This window comes from Loxodonta africana, chromosome 1 (assembly GCF_030014295.1).
Source record: "Loxodonta africana isolate mLoxAfr1 chromosome 1, mLoxAfr1.hap2, whole genome shotgun sequence".
Taxonomy (NCBI): domain Eukaryota; kingdom Metazoa; phylum Chordata; class Mammalia; order Proboscidea; family Elephantidae; genus Loxodonta; species Loxodonta africana.
This window is the reverse complement of record NC_087342.1, coordinates 121,140,040-121,150,777: the sequence shown is the minus strand read 5'-3', so window position 1 is coordinate 121,150,777 and position 10,738 is coordinate 121,140,040. Positions and strand designations below refer to the sequence as shown.

Below are 10,738 nucleotides of genomic sequence, written 5' to 3'. Positions count from 1 at the left end.
ACCACAATGAAAAAAAATAGGCCTGATTTTTTTTTTCTGAAAAAAATAAAAAGGCTTAATTAAAAGGAAAAAACAGAAAAATTGAACTTCATGAAAATTAAAAACTTTTGTGCTGCAAAGAGCACAAAGAAAATGAAAAGACAACCCATAGAACAGAAGACAAGGGTCTGGAAACCAAAATATATTAAAAAACCTCTTACGACTAAATCGTAAAAAAAAAAAAAAAATTCAAATAAAAGAAGGAAAAAGGACTTGAACAGACATTTCTCAAAAGAAGATATATAAATGGCCAATAAGTATATGAAAAGATGTTTAACATCACTGGTCACTAGGGAAATGCAAATCAAAACCACAGTGAGATACAAGTTCACACCCATATATTTTTATATAGGATAAACTATGTTAAAAGACAAACAATTCAAGCGTTTACAAGGATGTGGAGAAATTGAAACCCTCATGCACTGCTAATGGCAATGTGAAATGAAAGATGGAGTCACTTTGGAAAACTGTTTGGCAGTTCCTCAAAAAGTTAAACATGTGACCTAACAATTTTTCACTCCAAAGTATGTAACTCAACAGAAATGGAGGAAAAAACATCCATGCAAAGACTTGTTACTTTTATGTTTATAGCAGCATTGTTCTTAATAGCCCTGAAGTGGAAATAACCCAAAAGTTCACCAACTGATGAACTGATAAAAGAAAGTTGGTATATCCATAAAACATTATTTAAAATAAAGTATTGCTACATGCTACAACATGGATGAACCTTGAAAACATTTCGCTAAGTGAAAGAATCCAGTCACAAAAGGTTACAAATAATACGATTCTATTTTTATGGAGTGTCCAGAATATGCAAATCCTATTAGATTAGTGGCTGTCAGGAGGTGGAGGAAGAGGTATATGGGGAATGACTACTAATGGGTACAGGATTTATTTTGGAGGTGACGAAAATGTTCTGGAATTAGATGGTGGTGATGGCTGCAGAGCCTTGTGAATATACTAAAAATCACTGAATTGTATACTTAAAAAAGATGAAGTTTATGGTATGTGTATTTTGGGGTTTAGAACATAGGTAGAAGCAAAAATGTATAATAACACAACGAGGGGAGGGATTAAATTTAATGTTGCAAGGTTTTTACATTTTACGTGAAGTGGTATAATAATATTTGAAGGAGGGCTGTAACATGGTTAATAACGCTTACTTTAACCCTAGAACAAACATTTTTAAAAATTATGGTTAATGCATCCATAATGGAGATAAAATGGAATACTAAAAATACTCAATTAATTGAAAAGAAGGCAGGAAAAGAATAAAAAGAAACTAATAACAGATGTAACCAATAGAAAATAAATAGCAGGATGGTAGGCTTAAACGCTACCATACTAGTAAACCAAAATCAAACCTGCTGCCATCGAGTTGATTCCAACTCACAGTGACCCTACGGGACAGAGCAGAAGTGCCCCACAGGGTTTCCAAGGAGCACCTGGTGGACTCAAACTGCTGACCTTTTGCTTATCAGCCAAGTAGTAATTACATGAAATTTAAATGATCTAAACAGTTCAATTAAACAACTGATTGTCAAGTTGTATTGAAAATAAAAAAAGAAAAGAAAGCCCCACATAGAAGTTGTCTCTAAGAAACCCACTTAAATATAGATAGGTGAAAGTAAAATGATAGAAAAATATAATGTAAATACTAATCTTTTTTTAATCATAAGAAAGTAGAGTTCTGTAATAGTATTAAACCAAATATACTCCATGATGAGGCTATCACAAAGCGGAATACTTATTAATGAAAAAAATAGTTAATATATCAGGAAAACATAAGGATTATAAATGTATGGCATTCAATAACACAGCTTTAAAATGCATGAAGCAAACACCGACAAAACAAAGGAGACAAATCTGATTATCCTTGGTGATTTCAACCCTCCTCTCTCAGTAATACAGAGAACAATTTTTGCTTAAAAAAACAGTAAGATATAAAAGAGGTTGATGCCACTACCAATATCGTTGACCTAAGTGGTATTTAAAGAACACTCCACCAAAAAAAGAATACGCGTTCCTTTCAAAAGCCTATGAAACGTTCATCAAGACAGACCATATCATGAGCCATAAAAAAAACCCTGGAAATATACAAAGTATGGTGTCTGCTTATAACAGAATTAAATTAAAAATAATGAAAATCCTTGAATATTTAGAAATTAACACCCTAAATCCTTAGAAATTAGACAATAAGCCTTTTTTTCAATTTTATTTTGTTCTTACCATTGAGAATACACACAGCAAAACATACACCAATTCAACTATTCCTACAAGTGCAATTCAGTGACGCTGATTACATTCCTTGAGTTGTGCAATCATTCTCACTTTCCTTTTCTGAGTTCTAGTCAATATACTTCTAACTAACCTGAATGAAAGAAAAAATACAAAGGAAAAAAATATTTTCAACTGAATGAAAATGAAAATGTAACTTATCAAAATCTGTGGGATATAGACAAAGCAGTGCCTAGAAGGAAATTTAAAGCTTTAAATGTTTACATTAAAAAAGAAGGTCCAAAATCAATTCAAGCCTCCACCTAAGAGGCTAGTAAAAGATATGCAAATTAAACCCTGTCTAAAGAGAAAAAATAAACTAAAAAATGGACCAACAACAGAGGATCATCAGTGAAACCAAACTCTGCTTGTTTTAAAGGTCAACAAAAGTTTATCTGAGATGAATTCTAGAAATAAACATAAAAGCTTTAAAAATTTTTAAAAGCTTTCAGAAGAAAACAGAATATATTCCTGAACTGATGCTAGGCAAGGTTTCTCAGGCAGGATACAGAATGCATAACCATAAAAGAAGAACAAAATCAATAAATTACATTTAATGGAATTAAAAGCTTCCGCTCATTAAAAGACATTATGTAATTAAGAAAATGAATAGATAAGTCATAGACTAGGAGAATAAGTTCACAGTACGTAGATCTGACAAAGATATACATACAAATGAGAAAGTGCCCAACACATCATTATTCCTCAAGAAAGTGCAAATTAACACACAAAAAGAAAAAAGGGCCAAAATCAAAGAATAATCCCTACAACTTGAACAAACAGAAAGAGAACAACAAAAGAAACCCTCAGGCACCAGAAGAAAGCAAATAATGAAAATTAGAGCAGAATTAAATGAAATAGAAAACAGAAAAACAAAGAATTAACAAGACTGAAAGCTGGTTCCTTAAAAAAATTAACAAATTGATAAACCATTGGCCAAACAGACAAAAGAAAAACAGGAGAAGCAAATAACCCGAATAAGAAATGAGATGCGCGATATTACAAGAGACCCAACTGAAATTAAAAGCATTGTATCAGATTACTATGAAAAACTGTACACTAACAAATTTAAAAACCTAGAAGAAATGGATGATTTCCTAGAAACATACTACCTACCTGAATTAACATAAACAGAGGTCAAAAACAAAAACAAAAAAACCCAGTGCCCTCGAGTTGATTCCGACTCAGCAACCCTATAGGACAGAATAGAATTGCCCCAGTAGAACAACTAAATGAATGCATAACAAAAGAAGAGATTGAAACAGTTATCCAGAAACTCCCAACAAAAAAAACCCTGGCCTGGGAGAGCCCTGGAGGGCTTCACCTCAGAGCTCTACCAAACTTTCAAAGAAGAGTTAACACCACTACTACTAAACGTATTCCAGAGCACAGAAAAGAATGGAATGCTCCCAAACTCATTCTATGAAGCCAGCATATCCCTGATACCAAAACCAGGTAAAGACACCACAAAAAAAGAAAATTCCAGACATATACCCCTCATGAACATAGATGTAAAAATCCTCAACAAAATTCCTGCCAATAGAATTCAAAATATCAAAAAGAAACATTTCACCAAAGTGCTTTAGGAATAGAGACACACCTACCTCACTGGAACTTGGGGGAAGCCTGTCAGCATCCTGCCCCCCCTTGAGTGTGACCCCCTGCTCCTACTAGAAACTGGTGCACACAACTACACCACACACTTGGTGACCCAAAATCAGATTCTACTCAAGAACAGTGAATGGACTCTTAGGCTTATATATCTGGTATCAGCCCAAGCCAGCTAGTAATACGACATAAGTGATTCAAAGGCTACAACAATCAAGACAGCGTAATCTAGTAGCCCATCTACGTATATTGAAAGAAAACAAAACAAGATATAAGACTCAGTGAGCAAATATAAAATAAATCATTACAATATCTTACAGGTGGCTTGGAGACAGCAGTCGATATCAAACGACATAAAGACGCAGACCATGATTGCTTCTACAACTCCCCAAATTAAAGAATCAAAATCTTTCCCAAATGAAGATACAATCCCGGAATTGGCAGATGCAGAATATAAAAAACTAATCTACAAAACGCTTCAAGACATCAGGGATGACCTCAGAAATGAAATAAGGCAATCTACAGAAAAAGCCAAGGAACACACTGAAAAAGCAGTGGAAGAAATCAAAAAGATTATTCAAGAACATAGTGGAAAAATTAATAAGCTGCAAGAATCTATACAGAGACAAGATTCAGAAATCCAAAAGATTAACTAAAATTACAGAATTAGACAACTCAAAAGGAAGTCAGAGGAGCAGAATCAAGCACTTGGAATGCAGTGTGGGGGAGATGGAGGATAAAGCAATTGACACCAATATAGTTGAAAAAAAATCAGGTGAAAGAATTTAAAAAAATGAAGAAACCCTAAGAATCATGTGGGACTCTATCAAGAAGAGTAACTTGCGTGTGATTGGAGTTCTAGAACAGGGAGGGATAACAGAAAATACAGAGAGAATGGCTGAAGACCTGTTGGCAGAAAACTTCCCTGACATCATGAAAGATGAAAGGCTGATTGAACCCCATATAAGATTGATCCAAAAAGAAAATCACCAAGACATACTATCATCAAACTTGCCAAAACCAAAGATAAAGAGAAAAATTTAAAAGCAGTCAGGGATAAAAGAAAGGTCTCCTACAAAGGAGAATCAATAAGTTCAGACTACTCAGCAGAAACCATGCAAGCAAGAAGGCAATAGGATGACACATATAGAGCACCGAAGGAGAAAAACTGCCAGCCAAGGATCATATATCCAGCAAAACTCTCTCTCAACTATGAAGGTGAAATTAAAACATTTACAGATAAACACAAGCTTAGAGAATTTGCAAAAACCAAACCAAAGCTATAAGAAATACTAAAGGAAATTTTTTGGTCAGAAAATCAATAATATCAGATATCAACACAAGGTCACAGAACAGAACATCCTGGTATCAACTCAAATAGGGAAATCACAAAAACAAATTAAGATTAATTTTAAAAGAAAAAAATGCTCAAAACAGGGAATCATTGAAGTCATTATGTAAAAGATCACAATAATCAAAAAGAGGGACCAAATACAGGACGCACAGAACTGCCATAAAGAGAGGAAAACAAGGCGATACAGGACAATACAAGTTAGGTTTTTACTCAGAAAAATAGGGGTAAATATTAAGGTAACCACAAAGAGGTCTAACAATTCCATAACTCAAAATAAAAACCAAGAAAAACATAACGACTCAGCAAACATAAATTCAACTCCTATGAAAATGAGTAACACACAATTTACAGAGAAAAATGTCTCAGCACAAAAAAGTGGAAAAATAAAATTGTCAACAACACACACAAAAAGGCATCAAAATGACAGCACTAAACACATACTTATCTATAATCACGCTGAATGTAAATGGACTAAATGCACCAATAAAGAGACAGAAAATCTCAGACTGGGTAAAGAAACATGATCCGTTTATATGCTGCCTACAAGAGACACACCTTAGACTTAGAGACACAAACTAAAACTCAAAGGATGGAAAAAAATATATCAAGCAAACAACAATCAAAAAAGAGCAGGAATAGCAATATTAACTTCTGACAAAATATACTTTAAAGTTAAATCCACCACAAAGGATAACGAAAGACACTACATAATGATTAAAGGGACAATTTACCAGGAAGACATAACCATATTAAACATTTATGCACCCAATGACGGGGCTGCAAGATACAGAAAACAAACTCTAACAGAACTGAAAAGTGAGATAGACACCTCCACAATTATAGTAGGAGACTTCAACATACCACTTTCGGAGAAGAAAAGGACTTACAGTTAGAAGCTCAATGGAGACATGGAAGACCTAACTGATACAATCAACCAACTTGACCTCATAGACTTATACAGAACACTCCACCCAACTGCTGAAAAGTACACTTTTTTTGCTAGTGCACATGGAACATTCTCTAGAATAGATCACATATTAGGTCATAAAACAAACCTTTGCAGAATCCAAAACACTGAAATACTACAAAGCATCTTCTCAGACCACAAGGCCATAAAAGTGGGAATAAATAACAGAAAAATCAGGGAAAAGAAATCAAATACTTGGAAACTGAATAATAACCTGCTCAAAAAAGACTGCGTTATAGAAGACATTAAGGAGAGAATAAAGAAATTCATAGAATGCAATGAGAATGAAAACACTTCCTATCAAAACCTCTGGGACACAGCAAAAGCAGGGCTCAGAGGTCAATTTATATCGATAAATGCACACATACATAAAGAAGAAAGAGCCCAAATCAGAGAACTGTCCCTACAACTTGAACAAAAAGAAAGTGAGCAACAAAAGAATCCATCAGGCACCAGAAGAAAACAAATAATAAAAATTAGAGCTGAACTAAATGAATTAGAGAACAGAAAAACAATTGAAAGAATTAACAAAGCCAAAAGCTGGTTCTTTGAAAAAATTAACAAAATTGATAAACCATCGGCCAGACTGACTAAAGAAATACAGGAAAGGAAACAAATAACCCGAATAAGTAACGACATGGGCCATATCACAACAGACCCAAATGAAAATAAAAGAATCATATCAGATTATGACAAAAAATTGTACTCTAACAAATTCGCAAACCTAGAAAAAATGGATAAATTCCTAGAAAAACGCTACCTACCTAAACTAACACATTCAGAAGTAGAACAACTAAATAGACCCAAAACAAAAGAAGAGATTGAAAAGGTAATCAGAAAACTCCCAACAAAAAAAAGCCCTGGCCCAGATGGCTTCACTGCAGCATTCTACCAAACTTTCAGAGAAGAGTTAACACCACTACTACTAAAGGTACTTCAAAGCATAGAAAATGATAGAATACTACCTAACTCACTCTATGAAGCCACCATATGCCTGATACCAAAACCAGGTAAAGACACCACAAAAAAAGAAAATTACAGACCTATATCCCTCATAAACACAGATGCAAAAATCCTCAACAAAATTCTAGCCAAAAGAATTCAACAACATGTCAAAAAAATAATCTACCATGACCAAGTGGGATTTATACCAGTTATGCAAGGCTGCTTTAATATTAGAAAAACCATTAATGTAATCTACCATATAAATAAAACAAAATACAAAAACCACATGATCTTATCAATTGATGCAGAAAAGGCATTTGCCAAAGTCCAACACCCATTCCTGATAAAAACTCTCAGCAAAATATGAATTGAAGGAAAATTCCTCAACATAATAAAGGGCATCTATACAAAGCCAAAAGCCAACATCATGCTAAATGGAGAGAGCCTAAAAGCACTTCCCTTAAGAACAGGAACCAGCCAAGGATGCCCCTTTTTATCACCACTCTTATTCAACATTGTGCTAGAGGTCCTAGCCAGAGCAATTAGGCTAGACAAAGAAATAAAGGGCATCCGGATTGCAAAGGAAGAAGTAAAATTATTTGCAGATGACATGATCTTATACACAGAAAACCTAAGGAATCCTCCAGAAAACTACTGAAACTAATAGTAGAGTTCGGCAGAGTCTCAGGTTACAAGATAAACATACAAAAATCACTTGGATTCCTCTACATCAACAAAAAGAACATCGAAAAGGAAATCACCAAATCAATACCATTCACAGTAGCCCCCAAGAAGATAAAATACTTAGGAATAAATCTTACCAAAGATGTAAAAGACCTATACAAAGAAAAGAACAAAGTACTAGTGCAAGAAACTAAAAAGGACCTACATAAGTGGAAAAACATACCTTGCTCATAGATAGGAAGACTTAACATAGTAAAAATGTCTATTCTACCAAAAGCCATCTATACATACAATGCACTTCCCATCCAAATCCAATGACATTTTTTAATGTGATGGAGAAACAAATCACCAACTTCATATAGAAGGGAAAGAAGCCCAGGATAAATAAAGCATTACTGAAAAAGAAGAAGAAAGTGGGAGGCCTCACTCTACCTGATTTTAGAACCTATTATGCAGCCACAGTAGTCAAAACAGCCTGGTACTGGTACAACCAAAGGCACATAGACCAATGGAACAGAATTGAGAACCAAGATATAAATCCATTGCCATATGACCACCTGATATTTGACAAAGGCCCAGTGTCAGTTAATTGGGGAAAAGATAATCTTTTTAACAAATGGTGCAGGCATAACTGGACATCCATTTGCAAAAAAAAGAAACAGGACCCATACCTCACACCATGCACAAAAACTAACTCCAAGTGGATCAAAGACCTAAACATGAAGACTAAAACGATAAAGATCATGGAAGAAAAAATAGGGACAACCTTAGGAGCCCTAAAACAAGGCATAAACAGAATACAAACCATTACCAAAAATGACGAAGAGAAACCAGATAACTGGCAGCTCCTAAAAATCAAACACCTATGCTCATCTAAAGACTTCACCAAAAGAGTAAAAAGACCACCTACAGATTGGGAAAAAATTTTCAGCTATGACATCTCCGACCAGCGCCTGATCTCTAAAATCTACATGATTCTGTTAAAGCTCAACCACAAAGAGACAAACAACCCAATCAAAAAGTGGGCAAAGGATATGAACACACACTTCACTAAAGAAGATATTCAGGCAGCTAACAGATACGTGAGAAAATGCTCTCATCATTAGCCATTAGAGAAATGCAAATTAAAACTACGTTGAGATTCCATCTCACTCCAACAAGGCTGGCTTTAATCCAAAAAACACAAAATAAAAATGTTGGAGAGGCTGCGGAGAGATTGGAACTCTTATACACTGCTGGTGGGAATGTAAAATGGTACAACCACTTTGGAAATCTATCTGGCGTTTTCTTAGAAGAGTTAGAAATAGAACTACCATACAACCCAGAAATCCCACTCCTCGGAACATACCCTAGAGAAATAAGAGCCTTTACACAAACAGATATATGCACCCATGTTTATTGCAGCTCTGTTCATGATAGCAAAAAGCTGGAAGCAACCAAGGTGTCCATCAATGGACGAATGGTTAAATAAATTATGGTATATTCACACAATGGAATACTACGCATCGATAAAGAACAGTGAGGAATCTGTGAAACATTTCATAACATGGAGGAACCCGGAAGGCATTATGCTGAGTGAAATTAGTCAGCTGCAAAAGGGCAAATATTGTATAAGACCACTATTATAAGACCTTGAGAAACAGTTTAAACTGAGAAGAAAACATTCTTTTGTGGTTATGAGAGGAGGGAGGGAGGGAGGGTGGGAGAGGGTTATTTACTGATTAGATAGTAGATAAAAACTACTTTAAGTGAAGGGAAGGACAATACTCAATACAGGGAAGGTCAGTTCAACTGGACTGGACCAAAAGCAAAGAAGTTTCCAGGATAAACTGAATGCTTCAAAGGTCAGTGGAGCAAGGGCGGGGGTTTGGGGACTATGGCTTCAGGGGACTTCTAAGTCAATTGGCAAAATAAATTCCATTAAAAAAATATTCTGCATACCACTTTGAAGGGTGGTGTCTGGTGTTTTAAATGCTAACAAGTGGCCATCTAAGATGCACCAATTGGTCTCAACCCACCTGGATCAAACGAGAATGAAGAACACCAAGGTCACACGATAACTATGAGTCCAAGAGACAGAAAGGGCCACATGAACTAGAGACTTACATCATCCTGAGACCAGAAGAACTAGATGGTGCCCGGCCACAACCGATGACTGCCCTGACAGGGAGCACAACAGAGAACCCCTGAGAGAGCAGGAGAACAGTGGGATGCAGACCCCAAATTCTCATAAAAAAACCAGACTTAATGGTCTGACTGAGACTAGAAGAATCCCAGCGGTCATGGTCCCCAAACCTTCTGCTGGCCCAGGACAGGAACCATTCCTGAAGACAACTCATCGGACATGGAAGGGACTGGACAATGGGTTGGAGAGAGATGGTGATGAAGAGTGAGGTACTTGTATCAGGTGGACACTAGAAACTGTGTTGGCATCTCCTGTCTGGAGGGGAGATGGGAGGGTAGAGAGGGTTAGAAACTGGCAAAATGGTCACGAAAGGAGAGACTGAAAGGAAGGAGCGGGCTGACTCATTAGGGGGAGAGTAAATGGGAGTATGCAGTAAGGTGTATATAAGTTTATATGTGACAGACTGACTTGATTTGTAAACTTTCACTTAAAGCACAATAAAAATTATTTAAAAAAAAAAAATTCACCATGACCAAGTGTAATTCATACCAGGTATGTTTTTTTTTTTATGCAGGGATGGTTCAACATTAGAAAAACAATTAATGCGATCCATCACATAAATAAAACAAAAGACAAGAATCACATGATTTCATCAATCAATGCAGAAAAGGCATTCGACAAAGTTCAACACCCATTCATGGGAAAAAAAAAAATCTCAGCAAAATAGGAAGAGAAGGAA

At 35.6% G+C, this 10,738-nt stretch overlaps 1 protein-coding gene across 13 annotated transcripts in view; it reads right to left on the bottom strand.

Annotated features, from left to right (window-relative positions):
• ZNF451 (zinc finger protein 451) overlaps nucleotides 1–10,738 on the bottom strand; it is a 140,582-nt gene that overhangs the window by 59,349 nt on the left and 70,495 nt on the right. The gene's annotated exons all lie outside the window — the stretch shown is intronic.